Source organism: Cryptomeria japonica, chromosome 6, assembly GCF_030272615.1.
Source record: "Cryptomeria japonica chromosome 6, Sugi_1.0, whole genome shotgun sequence".
Lineage (NCBI taxonomy): Eukaryota > Viridiplantae > Streptophyta > Pinopsida > Cupressales > Cupressaceae > Cryptomeria > Cryptomeria japonica.
The window spans coordinates 356150820-356173317 of NC_081410.1; positions in this window are offsets into that span (position 1 = coordinate 356150820).

Sequence of the window (22498 nt, forward strand, 5' to 3'; positions counted from 1 at the left end):
ATAGCATCAACAACAAGGACACCCTGAATTTCTAGAAATTCCTCAAGAGCAATTTCATCTATCAAGTTTGATGCAATAGAGATAAGGATATCATGTGCCATTAATTCAATATTTGGAGAATCCGATGAGGATTCAAGAATGGGAGGACTGCGTTGAATCACATGGAAAGGTTGACAATTAAACATCAAGTTGTGAATCAGGTTGACCTTTGCATTCTATGATATATAGAGTTCCTGGAGTTGAGTATCTGAGTTTCCCATAGAAGTTAAACTCAAAAAAGAAGTGGGCTGCCTAAATAGAGAGGAAGCAAATATTTTCTTGTACAACCAATAAACCAAGATTGAAGAGCAGTGGATCTTAAAAGATACTTTCTTGTATCTCCCCCCAATTTTTTGCAGAGAACTTAAACTAGAAATAGCAATTTGATAGTGAGGAGATTTCTTCAAATTGGAGGGCTTTGTTCTTTTTTTTCTCCTGGAAGTAAAGCATCAGTCATAGAGGCCAAAAAGGATTGAGAGAGGAGAAACATCTTGAAACAACTAAACACCCTAGAAAGGTCTTGCAATATTATCAACATTGTTTAGAGGTACGGAGCTCTCTATTGAGTTAATTACACTTGTTGTCCCATTTGTTGTAGAAGGAAGAGATGGAGCAGATTGATAAAAGGAGCATTTATGGTAATCAGTCACAAAGTCCTTGCAAACCCTAACAACATCAATCCCCTAACCTTGACACTGCAAATTAAAATGACCCAATTTATCTATACGGTCATCAATATCTCTAGTACCCTGTATGCAAATGTCTTGATTCCATTTCCCTATGGTGGAAGTCATTATAATGGACTTGGGAAGTGGCTTTGTGAGGTTTATGTTGGCAATATTGCATTATAACAGGCAATGAGAGATTGTTGGCATTTCAATAAAGATATTGAGAAGGTTGTTGATGACTATGGATATAACTGATTAAGGATGATTACTATCTTAATATTATTATTTTGTCATTGATGTCAAGAAATTGATTTTCTAATTCAGTATGATGTTGCCATATCTTAAGAAGTATGATTTGATGAGTATAAAGATGTCGGTAAAAGACACAAAAAGAATATGATGAATAAGGGGATAAGTTATTCAATGGGCAACTATTACCGAGTTAGACAATGATGAGATCATGATGTTTAGATTGTTTTGATATCCTACATATGCTATTGTTTGAAAGGTTAATACTATACTATGTTATCGAGCAAAGAACCCAGTCAGTAAACCCTAAGGAACCTAGTCGGTAAAACCCTAAGGTTATCGCTATCGGTTAATGAAGGCAGAATGTCTACCGAGTGAAGTTTAGTATTTACCAAGTTACAACCGAGCTATAACATAATGCATTAAATGTTTACATGTGATATTTAATGAAGGAAGCTATGAGCTGGAGCGGATTAAATGATTGGTAAGCTGTGTATGAAGATTGTTAAAGAATTTATGGTAAAGAAAGATCAGCAGGAAGATCTACAGCTTAGATTGAACCGCAATACCCTAACACAAGTTCCAAGGTGAAAATGCAAGTTCCAAGGCGGGGTAAAACATTTTCAGATTGAAGGATACATTGAACCTGGACAAGATTGAAGATCTGATGGCTATGATTGATCATGGGAAATGTGATCAAGGAGATTAAGCGGTTAGAAGATTGTTTATAAATAGGAAATTGTTGATAAACAATGTATGCAGGAAAGTGTATGCACAGGGATGCTACATAGTGATTACCGAGCACAGAAGCTTGAAGACCTGTTTTGATAACAAAGTATAGAGCCCAATAGAGGGACAAGATAAGTCCTATAAATTGATTGTATTGAGCAAATAAGAATCTGCTTCAACATTTTTAGATGTGAAGTTGCAGACATATTTTTTATTACTATTATTTTGAGAAGTAGTAGAAAATCTCTTAACCGAGTGGACTTAACAGTCTTATTTGTAAAATCCTCTAGCAAGGTGACATTCTTATTGAGTGTTTGAAATCCTTTAACAAGGTCACTTCTAACAAGGTGAAGATCCTAACAGATCTAAGGGAAATCCCTTAACCGGGTCACATCTAGCAATGTGTTTGTAATCTTTAACAAGATTTGCTTTTAACTGAGCATACTGTAGAAGAGTATATTTCTTAGTGGGTCCGAAATCCCATAGTGGTTTTTCCCTATTTGGGTTTCCACATTAAATCTAGTGTTATATGTTTGTGATCTTATCTATTTATGGGTCTGCATGCATTACTGTTTTTCTGATAAGGTTACCGAGGTTGAATTTGTTGTTTTTATTGAAGATTAAGTTTGTATGATTCACCCCCCCCCTCTCATCTTGTTAGATATTGGATCTGTACTAATCATATTTAGTATCAGAACTATCAATTGGTATCAGAGCTTTGGACTCCGGAAGAAAAGTTTAAAGGCACTTGAGTTAAAGATCCAAAAGATGTATAAGAGGGATGCACCGAAGCTGAATAAGTCAAGTTTCTCTACATGGCAGAAAAGGATGAAGTTGCATCTATCAGGAATTGTAGAATATGCTGTCTATTATCTGGAAAATGATTTCATCACACCGAGCACCTATACATTGACTATGGAAGAGATAAAGGCAAAGCAAGAACATATTCAAGCAATGATTGAAATAACATCTGCATTGACCGACTCAAAGTTTAATGATCTAGAAGGATGTACTGATGCAAAGGCAATGTGGACTAAGCTCATATCTATGTATGGTGGAGATGAACATGTTCAAAGAGAAAAAGTGGATAGTCTAAGAGGACAACTTGAATCTATGAGGATGAATGAAGGTGACAACATAACCCAGTATAGTACAAGACTAAAGGAGATTGTAAATCAAATCAAAGGAGCAGGTGGAACTATTGAAGAAAAATATATAACAAGTTGTTAAGAACCCTTCTACTAGCCTATGCAATCCGAGTCTCTGCAATCAATGAATTGAGGTCTGTACCCAATATGCCAGTTTCTTTAGATGCTACTATTGGTAAGCTATATGCATTTGAGCTAAGTAACTTTGATAATAGTGGGTCATCGGTAAATAAAGTTGAATCTGCATTCAGTTCTTTTCATCTTAATGAATCTAATGATTACAATGAAAGAAAGTATAAGTACTCTGAAGGAGATCACAGTGGAGCAAGTGAAAGATTTCAGAAGAACATGGAAGCAGTACACAAATTGTATGAAGAAATCAAAAAGCAAGAAGATTTTGAAGCACTATTAGCCAGAAGGCTACTGAGAGGAAAAGGTAAGTATATAGGAAAGCTACCTTTAAAATGTTTCAATTGTGATAAGATAGGACATATGGCTTCTAACTATCCTGATAAAGAATCTAGTGAAAAGAGAGATTACCGAGATGACAGATAGAAAGATAATCATTACAAAGGAAACCGAGACTTCAGAAGAAGAGATAAAAAGACATGCCTAATAGTTGATGAGGAATCTAATGATGATAAATCAGATGAACTGATACAGAGGAAGTTGTTTATGTGGCTATCAAAGATGGATTAGATGAAGAAAGGTATGAAGAAAAAGCTTTAATATCTCATATAAATACTAATGATTCTTGGATCATAGATAATGGTTGCTCACATCACATGATAGGTGATAAACACAAGTTTATTAAATTAGATGATTATGATGGAGGCTATGTAAGATTTGGTAATGATGCACCATGTTCAGTAAGAGGTAAAGGATCCATAACACTTCTTGACAATGCTAAATGTAATGATGTTTATTAGGTTGAAGGTTTGAAATACAATTTGTTGAGTGTGGCACAGCTAAACAACACAGGTTACCGAATAGAGTTTGAAAAAGGAATTGTCAAAGTTCATGACAAGCATGGAAAGTTAGCTACTACCGGGACACAAACAAGAGGTAATACATTTCATCTTGACTCAACTTGGAATAAATGTCTATATGCAAGGATAGATGATACCTAGTTATGGCATAAAAGGTTTTGTCATGTTAATTTTGATAATCTGATCAAAATAAGTAAGAAGCACCGAGTAAGAGGTCTACCGAGTCTTGAAAAACCTGAGAATGCTATGTGCCGAGGATGCCAGATGGGTAAGATGACAAGATCAAGCTTTACAAGTAAGTCTTACACTTCTAAGGGAATTTTAGATCTTGTGCATACTGATCTTTGTGGTCCTATGAAAGTTCAGAGTTATTATGGTGATAAATATTTCATATTATTTGTGGATGATTACTCAAGGATGATGTCAGTAATGTTTTTAAAAGAAAAATCAGAAGCTTTTCAAATGTTTAAATGGTACAAGGCTAGAGTTGAAAATGAAACAGGAAGACAACTAAAATGTCTCAGATCAGATAGAGGAGGAGAGTTTACTTCTGATGAGTTCAACTTATTTTGCAATGATCATGGTATAAAAAGACAAGTCTCTGCACTGAGAACTCCACAGCAGAATGGGATAGCTGAGAGAAGGAACATATCTATTGTGGATTGTGCCAGAACCTTGATGATTGAAAAGAAAGTTCCACAAACATTTTGGAGAGAAGCAATAAGCACAGCTGTTTACACCTTGAACCGAGTTCAATTGAAGAAAGGAACTTTGAAGACACCTTATGAAATCTGGTATGATAAGAAACCTAATGTTAGTTATTTTAAAATCTTTGGGAGTAGATGCTATTTTCATAAAGATGATAGAAATGGCAAGTTTGATCATAAAAGTGAAGAAGGAACATTTCTAGGTTATTCTTCTAGAAGAAAAGCATTTAAATGTTTGATCAAATCATCTAACAAAATAGTAGAAAGTGCAAATGTGAAAATTGATGAATTTACAAAAAGAAATGATGAAGGAAACTCCAAAGAACTAGAAGATTATGAAGGATTTGTCTATGTTCAACCAAGAAGTCCTACCGAGAAGACTGCTGAAGAAAATGAAGAGAATATCCAGTTACCGAGTGATGAAGAAGATCATACAGAGCCTACCGAGCCTGTATTAGCCAAGTATGTCAAAAGGAATCATGCACTAAGTGAGATTATAGGAGATAAGAATGATCCAGTGATGACAAGGAACAAACTGAGACAGAACACATGTCTAATATCTGAATTTGAACTGATAATAGTGAAAGAGACATTCAACAGTGAAGATTGGATAAATGCTATGACAGAAGAGATTGATCAAATCAAGAAGAATGACACATGGACACTGGTCCCAAGACTGAAGGACAAAAAGGTAATCGGTACAAAGTGGATCTTCAGAAACAAGCTAAATGAAAAAGGTGAGGTCATTTGGAATAAAGCAAGACTAGTTTGCAAAGGTTATGCCCAAGAAGAAGGAATTGATTATGGTGAGACTTTTGCACTTGTGGCAAGACTTGAAGGAGTAAGAACATTGTTGGCATATGCTGCTTACAAGAGTTTCAAGGTATATCAAATGGATGTCAAATCTGCATTTCTGAATGGTATATTAGAAGAAGAAGTTTTCATTGAACAACCTGAAGGATTTGTTGAAGGAGAAAATAATGATCAGGTATGTAAATTGAACAAAGCTTTATATGGTTTGAAGAAAGCACCTAGAGCATGGTATGAGAGATTGCACTCATATTTGATCAAAATTGGTTTTATAAGAACAAGTGAAAACAACAATATGTACATGAAGAATGATGAAAATGGAATACTGATCTCAGCCATATTTGTTGATGATATTATATTTTGTGGAAATGACTCTTTATGCAATAACTTTGGAAATGAAATGAGAAAAGAATTTGAGATGTCATTAATCGGTGAGATAAAATATTTTATAGGTCTATAGATACTACAAATGAAAGATGAGATTTTCATTACTCAATCCAAGTACATAAAGGAAATCTTGAAGAAATTTGGAATGGAGGATTCAAAACCAGTAAGTACTCCTATGACTACCAACTGTAAACTATCAAACAGTGATGAATATGCATCTGTTGATGAGATACTTTACTGATCTATGATTGGAAAGTTGCAATATGTTGTTCACAGCAGGCCAGACATAACACATGCAGTAGGTATTGTTGCAAGATTTTTTGCAGATCCTAAGGAAACACACATGACGACAATCAAAAGAATTTTTAGATACTTGAAAGGCACAGAGGATTATGGCTTAGTATATCAGAAAGGAAATGATTTTGATTTAAAAGTTTATACTGATGCTGATTGGGTAGGCAACATTGATGATAGGAAAAGCACAAGTGGAGGAGCTTTCTTTTTAGGAGAAAGACTAGTGAGTTGGCTTAGCAAGAAACAAGGATGTGTTTCTCAGTCAACAATAGAAGCTAAATATGTTGTTGCAGCACTGAATTGCACCAATATAACATGGATCAAACAACTATTGGAAGGTATAAATGAGCAAGTTACTGAGCTAGTAACTATATTCTGTGATGACACTAGTGCCATTAACATTTCAAATAATCCTGTTATGCACTCTAAGACAAAGCACATCTCTATCAAGTATCATTATCTTAGAGAAGAAGTTCAAGAGAAGAAAGTGGTTTTGGAGTATGTTAGCACAAAGGAACAAATTGCAAACATCTTCACCAAGCCACTGCCAAAGGACACTTTTGAGTATCTCAGAAGTCAGTTAGGGGTCCTACCCCTATCTTCCATTCACTAACCGAGTTTGGTGAAAGCATCAATTCAATGACTCTACAGAATATCTTTTAGGAGTTGATGCTGATTTACACAATTTAGGAGGTTTTCTAAAGGTGTGTAGGAAACAATAAACAGGGATCAGGAATTGAAGACAAATGCTCTGACTGAGACTGAATTGATACATAACAACATGGAATTCACTTCTCAGAGGAAGAAATTATGTTTTTAGTTCTTTTCATGTTTGGCATTGTTGTCAAAGGGGGACAAGACTAATGTATGGGGGAGAAGTCTACTAATCGAAGGAGAAGACTACATTTGAGAACTGGGGAGAAGACTAATGATAGAGGGAGAGCATTTCAAAATTTCACAGCAATCTGAATCTGAATCAATAAAGTCAAATCAATTGGTTTTGCCATCAATGCCAAAGGGGGAGATTGTTGGCAATATTGCATTATAACAGACAATGAGAGATTATTGGCATTTCAATAAGGATATTGAGAAGGTTGTTGATGAATATGGATATAACTGATTAAGGATGATTATTGTCTTAATATTATTATTTTGTCATTGATGTCAAGAAATTGATTTCTAATTCAGTATGATGTTGCCATATCTTAAGAAGTATGATTTGATGAGTATAAAGATGTCGGTAAAAGACACAGAAAGAATATGATGAATAATGGGATAAGTTATTCAATGGGCAACTATTACCGAGTTAGACAATGATGAGATCATGATGTTTAGATTGTTTTGATATCCTACATATGCTATTGTTTGAAAGGTTAATACTATACTATGTTACCGAGCAAAGAACCTAGTCAGTAAACCCTAAGGAACCTAGTCGGTAAAACCCTAAGGTTATCGCTCTCGGTTAATGAAGGCAGAATGTCTACCGAGTGAAGTTTAGTATTTACCGAGTTACAACCGAGCTATAACAGAATGCATTAAATGTTTACATGTGATATTTAATGAAGGAAGCTGATGAGCTGGAGTGGATTAAATGATTGGTAAGTTGTGTATGAAGATTGTTAAATAATCTATGGTAAAGAAAGATCGACAGGAAGATCTATAGCTCAGATTGAACCACAATACCCTAACACAAGTTCCAAGGTGAAAATGCAAGTTCCAAGGTGGGGTAAAACATTTTCAGATTGAAGGATATATTGAACCTAGACAAGATTGAAGATCTGATGGCTATGATTGATCATGGGAAATGTGATCAAGGAGATTAAGCGGTTAGAAGATTGTTTATAAATAGGAAACTATTGATAAACAATGTATGCGGGCAAGTGTATGCACAGGGATGCTACATAGTGATTACCCAGCACAGAAGCTTGAAGACCTATTTTGATAACATAGTATAGAGCCCAGCAGAGGGACAAGATAAGTCCTATAAATTGATTGTATTGAGAAAATAAGAATCTGCTTCAACATTTTTAGATGTGAAGTTGTAGACATATTTTTTATTACTGTTATTTTGAGAAGTAGCAAAAAATCTCTTAACTGAGTGGACTTAATAGTCTTATTTGTAAAATCCTCTAGCAAGGTGACATTCTTATTGAGTGTTTGAAATCCTTTAACAAGGTCACTTCTAACAAGGTGAAGATCCTAACAGATCTAAGGGAAATCCCTTAACTGGGTCACATCTAGCAATGTGTTTGTAATCTTTAACAGGATTTGCTTTTAACCGAGCATACTCTAGAAGAGTATATTTCTTAGTGGGTCTGAAATCCCATAGTGGTTTTTCCCTATTTGGGTTTCCACGTTAAATCTGGTGTTATAAGTTTGTGATCTTATCTATTTATGGGTCTGCATGTATTACTATTTTTTTGATAAGGTTACCGAGGTTGAATCTATTGTTTTTATTGAAGATTAAGTTTGTATGATTCACCCCCCCCCCTCTCATCTTGTTGGCTATTGGATCTATACTAATCATATTTAGTATCAGAACTATCAGTTTAGCAGTAAGCATACTCTGATGGTTAAATGGGCCAGTTCATATGGGATAAGATTGTGCTTGATAAAAATACCCATTTGGTTAGCCAATATTTCCACAATATCTCGATCACGATATTCAAGAGGGAGCCCCATGAGAGTAATCCAAAAAGGCATGAAAAGAGGGGGAACTGACTCCATGCTAAAATTTGGAACCCACGCCAAAGTGATAATACCAATACCCTTACAGAACCATCCCTTAAATCTATGAACACAATTTCTATATTCTTTAGAATAAAAAATGGTAATTAAAAAGAGAGATTGCTTATCCATCAAAAAAATATCCTTCAAGCCCAACCAATTTTGTTTAGCCCAAAATGAAAGTTGCATAAAGGAAATAGTTGAATGAAGTTTACCAATGAGGGCTGTGGTGCGTAGCAGATATATTTGAGGCTGAATAAGGTGGTCCGGCAAAACGATCTTATACACACCTTCAGATTTGCCTAATTTTCCAGTGTTAGCAACAACCTTGTTCTTTGGCGAGACTGGAGCCTAACTACCCTCTTTAGCTGTTTCACTTAGACTTTTCCCATTACCTTCTACATCCATGTTAAGTTCTTGTGGATCAAGAAGTAATGTGGAAGGGGTTTTCTTTCTCCAGCTCTGTGTAATCTATTTTGGTTTGAAGGGTGCTCCTTGATGCAAGTTGTTTATTGGGAGGTTGTTTGGGGTTGAAAGGAATTTGGGGTTTATCAATTGGGTATTGTTTGGCCAAGTCACATATGATGGGAAATTAGCAGGATTAGCCTGCGATTTAGATAGAGAACAATGTGAGAATGGTGGTGTCCCCTCACAAATGTCAAACAAGGGCTGTGGTGTCCGATCTAGTCGACATGCAAACCGATGTCGCAGAAATCTTCTTTCTCTCCCCTTATCTTGGTGCCTGCCTGGAAACCGCTGGACTCCATCAAAAGAGCATCTATTCTTTGATATATCATCCTGTAGCTGCCACGTAACCTGCCTAACTCCCATAGGTCCAGGTCCTAGTAACCCTGGTTGCATGTTTCACTACATCACTCTGAGTTACTCAATGCTCAACTTCCTCTCACGGTAAAAATGCTTTACCCTTTGTCGCTGGTGCTGGGTTTCTTTTGCTACCGTGCTTGCGTTATGCTACTGCCATGGCTTTTTGCTACTGTTGTGGCATTTTTGATGCTGCTGCTGTGGTTTTTGCTCATCCTCCCTGGAGAGCCTTGAACCATCTGCTGTGTCATGTGACCACAATTTGCTTCAATACATTTTGTCAAATAGTTCATTCTCTTTGCTTATCCATCACTTCATATCTCGGCATAGGTTGACATAAGTTTACGTATTGTTGGCCTTCCATGAGCTCATATTTGATTCAGGATTTCTATCAAATGTTTCACAATACCAAATTTATATGAGGCATTTTGTCAAACAGGTCGCAGCCCGTTTCTATGATTCCACATTTTTAGACCCACATTTTCATCGAGATGTTTGATCTTCTCTTCATCAAATAGGAATAATATTAGATTAATACAGCTTAACAATCCAATCAACATACAACAGTTGATCCCTTTGAAAATGGTTCCTCCCGCTCATGCCTCTGTGACTCAACCGTTGAATGTTGTTGCTCCGTCTAGGTGTGACACCTCTACACCTCGACCATTGAATGTTGTTGCTCCATCTGGGTGTGGTGGTCAATTGATATTTTAGATTTAATATTGAATGTTTTCTTTTTTATATTAAACTTTTACCTTTCAAATTGTGTATCAAAATTTATATTTTTATTTAGCTATTTGTTTTATTCTAGAAACTAAGTTTCATGTGTTATACTATTTTTCAATTTCATATTTTTACAAATAATATTAACATTAGATTTAATAGTTATCTCAAACTATTGCACATCTTTAAAATTTAAATGTCTCTTATTATGGGATCAATGACATCTAACAACACTCAACAGGTACCATTGTTTGTTGGATGAGCAAAGATCAACGGCTTAGGGTGGATTTCGGCCTAAATGTGGGAAGTGAACACATTTGTGAGAACTTCGCTTGGAATTTAACATTTTAAATTTAATCAAATATAATTCAGTCTATAAAGCTCTTTTTTGGGCGGAATTTTAAAATGATTAAATAGACTTTAAAAACAGACCCGAAAAGTGACACGAGTGACATGCCAGAAAAATGGCAGAAGTCATGGGACCCATGACATCTGACAATAGGTACCATCATCCATTGGATGAGCAAAGATCAACAACTTAGGGTGGATTTCGGCCCAAATGTGGGAAGTGAACACATTTGTGAGAACTCCACCTCAAATTTAACATTTTAAATTTAATTAAATATAATTAAGTCTATAAAGCTCTTTTTCGGATGGAATTTTAAAATGATTAAATAGACTTAAAAAAAAACCCGAAAAGTGACACAAGTATGGTGACGTGCTAGAAAAATGGCAGAAGTCATGGGACCCACGACGTCTGACAATAGGTGCAATCATCCGTTGGATGAGCAAAGATCAACGACTTAGGGTGGATTTCAGCCCGAATGTGGGAAGTGAACACATTTGTGAGAACTTCGCCCAGAATTTAACATTTTAAATTTAATTAAATATAATTAAGTCTATAAAGCTCTTTTTTGGGTGGAATTTTAAAATGATTAAATAGTCTTAAAAAACAAACCTGAAAAGTGACACGAGTATGATGACATGCCAGAAAAATGGCAGAAGTCATGGGACCCATGACATCTGACAACAAGTACAATCATCCGTTGGATGAGCAAAGATCAACAGCTTAGGGTGGATTTCGGCCCGAATGTGGGAAGTGAACACATTTGTGAGAACTTTGCCCAAAATTGAAACGTTTTAAATTTAATTAAATATAATTAAGTCTAATGTCCTCAAAATTTATACTGAAGTAATGAATGTTTTGTCCTTCGGCATGGAATATTTATTAATAATAATTAATAAAATTACAACATGATTTTAGATATTTTGCCATCGACTGTTGGATGAGTTAAGATCAACGGCTTAGGGTGGATTTCGGCCCGAATGTGGGAAGTGAACACATTTACGAGAACTTCACCCAGAATTGAACGTTTTACATTTAATGTCCTCAGAATTTATATTGAAGTAATGAATGTTTTGTCCTTCGGCATGGAATAGTTATTAATAATAATTAATAAAATTACAACACGATTCTAGATATTTTGCCCTTTAGGTATTACTTTTCTACTTTTCAGAGTTATCAAAATAAGAGACTCGTAAATCATAATCGTATTTCATTTCATGGACAAACCTGTAAATCGAGGGAGATTCATAAACAACTACTAGATTGAGGAATGCAAGTTGCAACAGAGATTGTCTATGCCAATCTAGTGAAATATAAATTCTGAGTAAAATCTACAACACCTACATCTCGCCTTTTTGCTCTTTTAATCTCGTGGTCCAATTTGAGGGTTAGCATTTTCAGGTTTTTATTTAGCATTATTTTGAATTATTAACAATAACAGTGATGGGGAAAATGGGAAGTAGTAGTTCAATAGGAAGCCAAGTGAAAAAAAAAATTTACCTAACCGAACTGGTTAAAACACCAGGTTTCATTGATGAATACCATGATATGTATGACCCTGCTATCCATGGTGAAAAGCGTATCATAGATATTAAATATGCATTGTCTAGTAAGGTGATAGATGCATGCAAGGCAAAATTTACTGGTTTCAACCCAATGCTACAACAAAGAACATATAAAATCGCATCGTGGGATGTTGGATTGGGAAGCATGGTGTTACTTGAAGTATTCCCTTGCCCTGATTTTATCATGGTCTGTGCCAAAAATTATGATGAAGATAAAAAAGCAATTGTCAATAAAAATACAAAAGAGGAAATTCTATCCATAAACGAGGGAGAATTTGTTCATTTGTTGAACCTAGGATTTGAAGCCCAAAACTCAAACATCCAAATTGACCTTGGAAATCTAGCAGGGAATTATGAGAGTCTCGATCCAAGTCACAGAGATTCATTTATCAAAGCTCTAATAAAGAGTGGTACTGGTATTGTGTTGGATCAGAATCATAAGCCTCCTTATGATTCTAACATTTTTGTTCCATGGGTTGGGGATACTATTTCCTTGCTATCATTTTCCCTGGGATTGGAAAATAATAGGGAAGTGGGTGCAAGCCTTCCTAAAATGATTTATAATATCCATTGTGTAGGTTAGCCAGTAAGATATAATTTTATTGAGCACATTGTTCAATCCATGCAAAAACAATTACTAATGATCAAAAAAGGTTCCTGTAAGACATTTAGGTTCTCATCCTACTTGTGCTATCTCCTTCTATCCAAGTATCATGCAATATTCAAGACCAACAAGCTTCAAATTGTGAACTATAAGATTGATGAGAAGACTGTGAAGAGAATAGAGTGTCCAATATATGAATGGACACCAAAGATAAGGATGCATGATAACAAAAAGAACTACAACCATTTTGTAGACTTCTTTTTGGCACCAATGTATAATGAAATTACAAGGACTCTAATGCCTAGGTTGCCTGTGTCTTGTAGAGATTGCATTCAACTCAGAAGTCAAATAGAATTGGCTGACTGGTTCTTTATGGAAGAATTCATTGTGTTAAGGTTTTACGGATCGACAATAAAACCATACAGACTTCCAATACATGTGACATAGAGGGTATTTACATTGGAGTATGTACGACAATTGGAGAGCATAGATAGGCACTTCCATGGTCATCAAAAGAAGAGCATATTTCCTTTTTTGCCTATCTCATATGGAGGGTTCACATTTGAGAGAAAAGCATTCAATGTGGCACACGATTTTTTGACAATTTTTAACTTTGGTGATGAGGGTCTTTGGTAGTATGATCCAATTGGTGTAGTTCAAGCAAGGATTAAGAAAAATGGGAACTCTTCAGCGTTATGTCAACATGAAAGTAAACCATTTCTAGAAAAGCTTAGAAACATGGACTCCTGGGATGAGGTTAAAAAAGAGATGGAGAAAATTGCAGCTGACAATAACATTTCAACAGAAGAAATTTCATCACAAATTATGGCATTGCACACACAGAGGACAACAAAGGAGGGCCAGGGCATCCAAAATAGGAGGTCCTACAATTTCTACCTAAAATCTGCCAATCCATCTAAGAAATCTATTCCCAAATCAATTCTGCAAGAATGTAAAGAGAGTTTTTGGACTCAAACCAAAATAAATGATTTTTGGACTATGAGGAAGAATCTCGGTGAACCAAAGACCAGTGCAAAATTTGAGACCATCGACGAGGATGAAGAGTTTAGCAAACTGTGGAATATGGAGCATCCCACAACAAAACATGACAGGAGTGAAGATGATGATGAGTATGAGGTTGATCCCACTCCAATAACTACTAGAGTCCCTAAAATATTAGGTGTAGTCCATGAGTCCATGAAATAAAAATATAGCAAAGGGGCAAGCATTGTGGAAAAAATGGGTTTTGAAGGTGGTGGTCTAGGTGCCAGAGGAGAGGGCATTTGGTATCCACTTCAGGTACAACTTCCATCAGGGTCAAAATCAAAAGCTCCTGTTAAACCAGTCATTGGACTTAATTGTTTAGATTCATCATGGATAGGTACTACTCATTACCCTCAGGGTCCACCTACATTTGTTTTAGGTTCAAATCCACAACCACCACCACATCATGGTATTCCCATTGGTGGTGAATCAAGTGCCACTGCCATAGATGGGGAATATGGGGATAGTATTCCCATTATTGTTTAGTCAATGACATTGTTATTGGCGGGGTTGTCATGGGTACTACTAGTACTACTGATACTAGTTGTCTAGTTGTTGGACAAGGGCTACAACAAAATATCTCTCGCAAGAGGCCACTAGTGGTAGATACTAATACTATTCAGAATCCTATATCAAGTTCCACTGACACTACAAAACAATCATTTGCAGCTTCAGATCACACACCTACAAAGATTATGAGAACTACACATGAAAGTGTTAGTGGGAGTGGGACAGTATCAGGAATTGTTGTTTGTAATCCTAGTCAAGCATTAGTTAAAACCATAGGAATAAGTGGAAATGGAGCCTCTGGTATTCCTATGTCACCTTTCAAACATTCAATTGCTTCAACAAGCCCAGATTTTCAATATCATGATTACTATGAAAAATATGAACACACAACAAAAGACAATAAAGAAAAAAAGAAAGCATTTCATAGGGTTTCCCTGATTGAAGTTTTAAACGAAGAGCTTGCAAGGAACAAATTATTTCCAACATATGACCCACAGAAAGATATGATGGAGTTCTTGGTTGTTATGCCCCCGGCCCCAACTAAAGATAAAAATCCACCACACAGTCCGATAGATCCCTTTGAATTTCCATAGTTTACAGAATATCGACCTTCCATCAGACGAAGAGTGGAGCACCCTACAAAAACTGGCACATAAATCTTAAGAATCATAATATGTATTGCACAATTTTCTTCATTTACTCTTAATTTCAAGGTTTTATATTTTTTCTGTTTGGAATTTGGCATCGCTTGAAATAACTTTGTTTTGTGAATAGGAAAAAACCAACACTCGCACAACTATGATGCACAGTGCAAAACTTCAGTGAGTAAATTTGTATTCTCAAATTCTCCCCTGTTTTAAGATTTATGCATTTCTCTATTTCTGATTACTAGGTTTTAGGCACTACTATTATCTATATTTAATTTGTCATGGCATGAATTAACATTTAATTTTGAACTCTATTTTTTTAACAAGAGACATCAGACATGTAGCAGATGTTAAATTGCTAATACAGCCTGTGATGATCATATAAATCTGTGCTGAGTTTGTGATTTTGATGTTGAGTCTTCACATGTTGCAAGCTTGCATATCGACCTGAAGTTGTTGTTGCTCCCTTGTTTCTATAAAAGGGAATTCAGGGTCATTTGCAAAGGGTTTTGAAACTTAGTATTCACTTTTGCATGGACATTGGAGAATCACACAAGAGTTGTTGTTTCTCTCTTGTTTCTATAAAAGGGTATTCAGGGTTATTTGCAAAGGGTTCTGAAACTTTGTATTCACTTTTGCAATTTGCATGGAGAATCACACAGATTGGTGTATTACTATTGAATGAATTGTATCATATGGCTCTAAAATATATCACACAGATTTGAGACTCAAACATGTCTAAATAAACAATAAACATCTTTGTATCAATAAACACATTATGGTCTTTTTTTTATGCTATTTTAAATCTAGAAAATTGGAAATAGAAAGTTAAAAAATACAATTACAAATCAATATTAAATTCTAATTGCAAAAAGTAATATGCTTTTGTAATATGAATGATGAGATACAGTAATAAGATTAATAAATACCAATCTCTTACAGTTCCCATTCATCCTCATCAAATTCAAAGCTTTCTTGATTCTTGTATGTGGTTTCTTCACTCTGAGTCTGCATACCTTCATTGAACTGCATCTCAATGCTACTAGTAGGTCAAGTACATGAGTTAATAGTCCCACTGGCACTTTGGTTTGAAGTTTTTCCCAAACCTCTTCTTTCACATTTGGACCTCTAGATTTGCAGTGCCCTATTGTAAGGAAAAGTGTGGACATCATACCTAGATGTATAGAGCCTCAAGCAATTTTCAAAAATTTTGTCTAGTTTGTTTCTTAGCTTTGATTTTGTGAACCCCAAAGCACTGAAAACTCTCTCATCTTCCACCGAACCCAATATCATGGTAAGACATAAATCAGCAAGCTTCACATATTCTGGCATTGAATCACGCAATGCTAAGTTCTTAGCTATAGTTTTCCAAAGCCTTGTTATTGATCCCTCTTCACGAGGGTTCTCCATTTTGGCATATTGTTCTCTCATAGTGTATGCAAAATGAGATGATTTCTCTCAAAGATGAGTTTTGTCTAATATTCCATTTATAGTTACTCCATTCAATTCTCTGGATGTACAAAATTATTTTATGAAAATCAGTAGCTTACTTCGAAAATCAGATGCATTGTTGAGGCTCCAATAATGAGGAAACACAATAGACATGGCTTCAAGAAGGTTGTCAGGAGGGAATCTGCTTCTAATTTGTGAGGAAAGATCATACGCAATTTTCTTCACAGAAGTAGTTACAGGTTCAACAATCTTGTCGAAATCTTCCCTTGTAACTCTTGCTAGTTGCTTCCTGGGGTGCTTTCTTGGTTCCTCGTGGTCGACCGTGGCATATAAGTGCATTGGTATCTCAACTCCCCGTAAATTGGCACATACCTCCCCATCTGCACCGATTTGTAAAAATTTATCAGGATTGTTCAAATCTGTGAGTGTCTGCCACTTAACAAATTTTTCATCAGATAGTGCTGGTTGATTTCAATAGAGATTGTCGAGGGTTATGCATGTCATCTTATGCAGCGTAGCATATTCTGCAATATACAGAGCTCTTTTTTGGGCAGCCCTCATAATATTTCTCATTTCCTCTAGCATGGGCAGAAGAGCTGCTAAAGTTATGAGTGTCTCTAAATTACTTAACCTCCGAAGAAGGTCAGAAAATTTTGGTTGATCTAATTCATCGCGAGCTGTGTGAAATAGTCCAATCAAGGATGGATAGTCTAAAAACACTCGATGCGTTGGACCATCCAAAGAGATCCATCTGGTATCATTATCCTTGATAAGCTTGTTCACATCAATTATTCCATCAACAAAGTGTTGAAATTCCATAAATTGCTTGGGACTTCGACAGAAGTGTGAGTAGAGCTCTCTAATTAAAATTTCAATTTTTTTAATCGAAGCAAACTTGATCACAATTCCAAAAGCTAGATTCATTCTGTGAGCCATGCAGTGAATTGCAGTAATGTACGGTGCAAATAAAGTCTCAATATTTGTACAAAGACCATTCCTGTGACCTTTCATTACTGAAGCTCCATCTGCTCCAGCACGAACCAATTTTTTGGCTACCGTCATGTCATCCATACCTCCATATTCAATTAAACTTCTCTTTACTAGTTGAAATAAATTTTCCACTGCTGCACTCTCCTTCATTTTAGCAACAAATAGTAGGCGAGGTTGGTGGGTATGATTCTCTATAGTATAAGCATGCATGCATACCCATGAAGTATTGTCTACTGCCGTAACTTTGTCTAAAGAAAATGCAATAAAGTTTGACTCTCTTATTTTTTCTTTTACATCTTCTTTTTCAACCTCAGCAAGACAACTTGCCCATTCCCATCCACTGTTTACTGACCAGTGTCTATTAGGATAGTTAGGAACTTTCAAAAAGTGTAATAAACCACTAATTGATAGGAAATATGTCATAGCATGCCCTCTACTCAAAATATAGAAAACAACGCTTAATTGAACAACTTTTCCCAGTTGTTCTATTTGCATTGCTTTTCCAAAAGTAGCTTCAATAGAACCTTTAACTTCAGTAGGCTTCATTTGTATTTTCTCATGAAAATAATACTCTTCGGCATTCCTCATATGCTTACATTCCTCCTTTGTTTTCTGTCTTATCACTGATTTTTCAACCCTGTCTATCATTTGTTTTTCATAAACTTTACCCATATGCTTTTCTATGGTGTAAAATTTTAGCTGCAACCTAATTTCCTTGTTATGTTTCCAGGTGCAAATCTTACACCTATATTCTATTGGAGGCTCGCCTTCAATTGGATTCTCCAGTAGTTCAATGAATGGATACTTTGATGCCCAATTAATTTGAAAATTCCTCACTAACATATCCCACTCCCGATCCTTTTTTGATTGTGGTTCACCCTTTTTTGATCTGGCCTTTCTTTTCCCCTTCCATGCATTATCATCAATGGAATCATCACCCAAGTCGATTATATCATTCCAGCTAACTTGGGCATCTAATAGATAATATTCTTCAAGATCATCCTGATCTGAGATATCAGGTTCACCATTGTCTTCAACATGCGGTGTAGGTGGCAAATTTTGTACTTGTACTTGTGATGATGTACCTTCCTAATTTTCACCATAATCTTTTCCAATGCCAAAGTACGAAGACAACGTTCTGCTTTTTGTTGGCCTCTCATGGCCTTCCCCACATTCAGGTTTCCTACCCCTCTTCCTGTTCGACATCTCCAACGAAATAAAGGTTGGCAAAAAAATATCAATTTGTTGCAGAATAAATAATAGACTATAATGTATAATATATGTTTCATTAGCCCTACGACCTACAATCTAGATGTCTGAGGTTTGAATGTCCCCTCTGAGTCCTGACTACTTGGCACTGATGGGTCACTACTAAATGAAAATGAACTCAACAATGCAAACAAATATAGATAAATTTAGAATAATATTATAACACTTCAAAAATATGATCGCTCACCTTTAGGTCACTAGCAGTCACCAATGTAGTCAACAACAATGATCTTCCTTGGTCTGAAACTTTGCTATTGATCAAAATTCAGAGCCTTGAACCCACCAGATTGTGTTGAGATAGATCTGATCTTTGCATGTATTTATACCAATCTTTATATGGTGAATTCTGCGGGAATTTTATATGGTATACAAATATTTGGCGAATTCCGGTTAACTATAACATGACTTATGTAATTTTCAAGGCAATTATAGGTCGTCCAAATATGACTTATGTAATTTTTGAGGCGATTATAGGTCGTCCAAATAATTGGCAAATACAATATAGTTGGCAAAAGTTGGGGTGAATGGAGACACGCATCGGCAAAATGTCGGGCGAGTTGGGTCCTCCTGGCTAACAAATCTTCACATGCCTATAGGCGAATTTTGGTCATCTATTAAGGCAACCTCAGAGAGTGTAGGCAAAAAAATTAAATTTACCATGTGTCCACCGTATATTGTATTGGTGAAATCATTGTATAGAAACATTTAATTGCCTAAAACATATGGCGATCGAGTCATGACTTTGACAGAAATTGAGAATGTTCTGGCAACATGGCCACTCCTAGTCGGTACAAAATATTCACCATTTCCTAGGTCGTCGATGTGAAAAATTTGCCATTGGCAAATATTCACCACTAAAGTAATCTTTGATATTAGCATTTCATACACACATATAGATATCACAATTGCATCACATTTTGTACACACCACTGATTAGTATATCATATGCACATCATACATCTCATCCTGTATATAATCATATCATATCACTATCATGCATCCATCTATCACTAATTCACATTTGCATCACGCATAACATATTAAAAACATAAAAGAACAAAAATATATTGCATTTTATCATGTACATATTTACATCCATATCATAAGCATCACATAGAAGCAACATCACATAGGTACACATGCATATAGCTTCCGCAAGGATGAATCATCTCATATATATGTCTCAAAATTATAAGTGTCATAATACAATAATGTCAAAATACATATGGCTACAAAATCACCTGAAGGTATCTACATCATCATACAAACATGGTATAAAAACTAATACATAGGGAGCCCTCTAAGGCTATGATGAACTCCCTTCCTCGGAGCTAGCTGGCCTCGATGGAGTCTAAGCCTTGGAAGTCCCCACCCCAGGATCATTTCTCCCTCCCCCTCTATTTGGTGGTGGTGGAGGACCCATGACCCCACCACTAGAGACTTATCTCTTGTCTCTCCCTCCAGTGGTTATCGTAGTCTGCGATGATCTCCAGAAGCTCCTAGCTCGCTGATTCGGTGCCACAAATCCATAATAAAGGTCTCTCCAGTAGGCTATCTCCTCCCCTGCTCATAGAACATAGGCATATCCAACCCCACTATCCTTTGTTGCCTGCCTACCTTCCCTCAGTGTTTCCTCAGCCTCCATGGAGCACTAAATAGCCTGATCTCTATCCCACTTAGTGTCCCTCGGTTGTCTCCTGAGTTGAGCCCCATCCCTCTCCAAGTCTCAAATCTCATCTACCTATCCTTGGTAGATCTCTCTCAAGGATAGTAGCTCATCCTCCTCCTCTCCTCCCTCCTATCCCTGTCCTTGTGGCTTCTCCTGTCCCTGTCCCTGTCCCTGTCTTGGAACCTATGCTGCTGGCACCTGTAAAGGTAGTCCACCTCTACCTCTGACTACATGAGCCTATCTCTCCTCCAAGATACCCTCCTCTCCATTACTATGCCCCGCCTCCCCCATCTACCTTTTCCTCCACCATCCCCACTATCATCCCCCTCTATTGGCTCCCCTAGATCCATTAGCCATGGAAACAGATGCTCTACCCAATATGCGCTATACTCCGCATCCATCCTTGCATCCTCCACATCTTCCCAAATATCCCAAGGCATGAGAACCATCTCCAGCATATGTACCATTGCCTGCTCATAAGGAAGTAATAGACCTAAATGAGCCTGATCTCTCACTATCTGCACATACATCCCTAAGCCATGTGGCATCTGCTATATCCTACCAAACTACCTACATACTTTGTCAATCAACTGCCGCTCAATACCATATGGTGTCCTCTCGATCAGATACCTACTCCTCAACACGTATGGCAGCTCCACTACGTCATCCTCCCACTCCTCACAATCTCGGTAAGGCCTCCATACCACACTGTCTACCTCATCAATCACTCGGCGTTAATACTCTAGCCTCCCAATCTATGGCTGGGAAGTAATCATATCATACAAATCTACATAACTGCATCCATGTCCCTTGCCTTTAAAGTGTATCGGCTTTGTAACCAAAAGATGCTCATATGCCCATACCTACAGTAATGTCACTCTGTACCCCAATCCTACTGATTAATGATACACAAAATGATGCAGCTCATAATACAAGTGTGCCAGTAGAAATGAACCCCCATGCAAAACTAGTATGCTTAGTCACCAATGTCTCCAAAGTCCTCCCCCATCCTATAGCCAACCCTCATGTCGCCCTGTCTAGACAAAGGAACCCACTGATCACTCCTGCCAGCATTGCCGATAGGGCCAATCATGTCTATGTCATGGTATCCCAAGCCAATGTCCTACCCTCATCTCCATTCTTAGATCCTGGAACACTCATCTCAATGCCTCCACATCTCCCTCACGGTCGTAAGGAACCAACTCCCCATCGATCGGTATCCATAGTATCCTATACACATCCTCTAAAGTGACTGTTATCTCACCCATCAACAAATGAAATGTGCATGTCTCTGAGTGCCATCTCTTAGATAATGCAGTCAGCAACCCCATGTTTGCCTGAAACTCAGACATATACATAATATATCATAATTCCCATGGCCTCAACTGCTTTTCTATCCTCCAATGTCAGCTCTGGTCATAATCCCCAAGTCAAAGGGAATCTCTCCCATGACTCTAGCATAGGTAGGTCCTCCTGCAATCAAGAAAATCAATTGTGTCAATCCTAGTAGTACTCCATGTTCATCACAAAGTGATGTTCTTTTATCCTAGTGCTTACATCTATCATATGACACTCTATCCTAGTAGTACTCCCTGTTCATCACAAAGTGCTGCTCTTTTATCCTAGTGCTTATATCTATCATATGGAAATCTATCCTAGTAGTACTCTCTGTTCATCACAAAGTGCTTCTTTTATCTTATCTTTTAGGGCACCTACTTGAATGTAGCCTCTTGAGTAGCTTATCCAATTGAAAATGTATGTTCTATCACAAAATTGTCAATTTCATCTTAATCCAATTGACAACGTATGTTCTATCACATAATTGTCAATTTCTATGGTACTCCCTGTTCATCACAAAGTGCCTCACTCTACCCTATCCTAGGGCCTCTTCTTGAGTGTATCCTCTTGAGTAGTTTGTTGATTGGCAACGTATGTTCTATCACAGAATTGTCAATCCTAGCCCTATTTGTTATCCTAGTCTTCCCTAGAGGACCTGTTTGAGTGTATCATCTCAACAACTTATCCAATCAACAACGTATGTTTATCACAGAACTGTCGATTCGACCTTGAAGACATAAACTCATATTCAAGACAAAATGTGCTTACATAC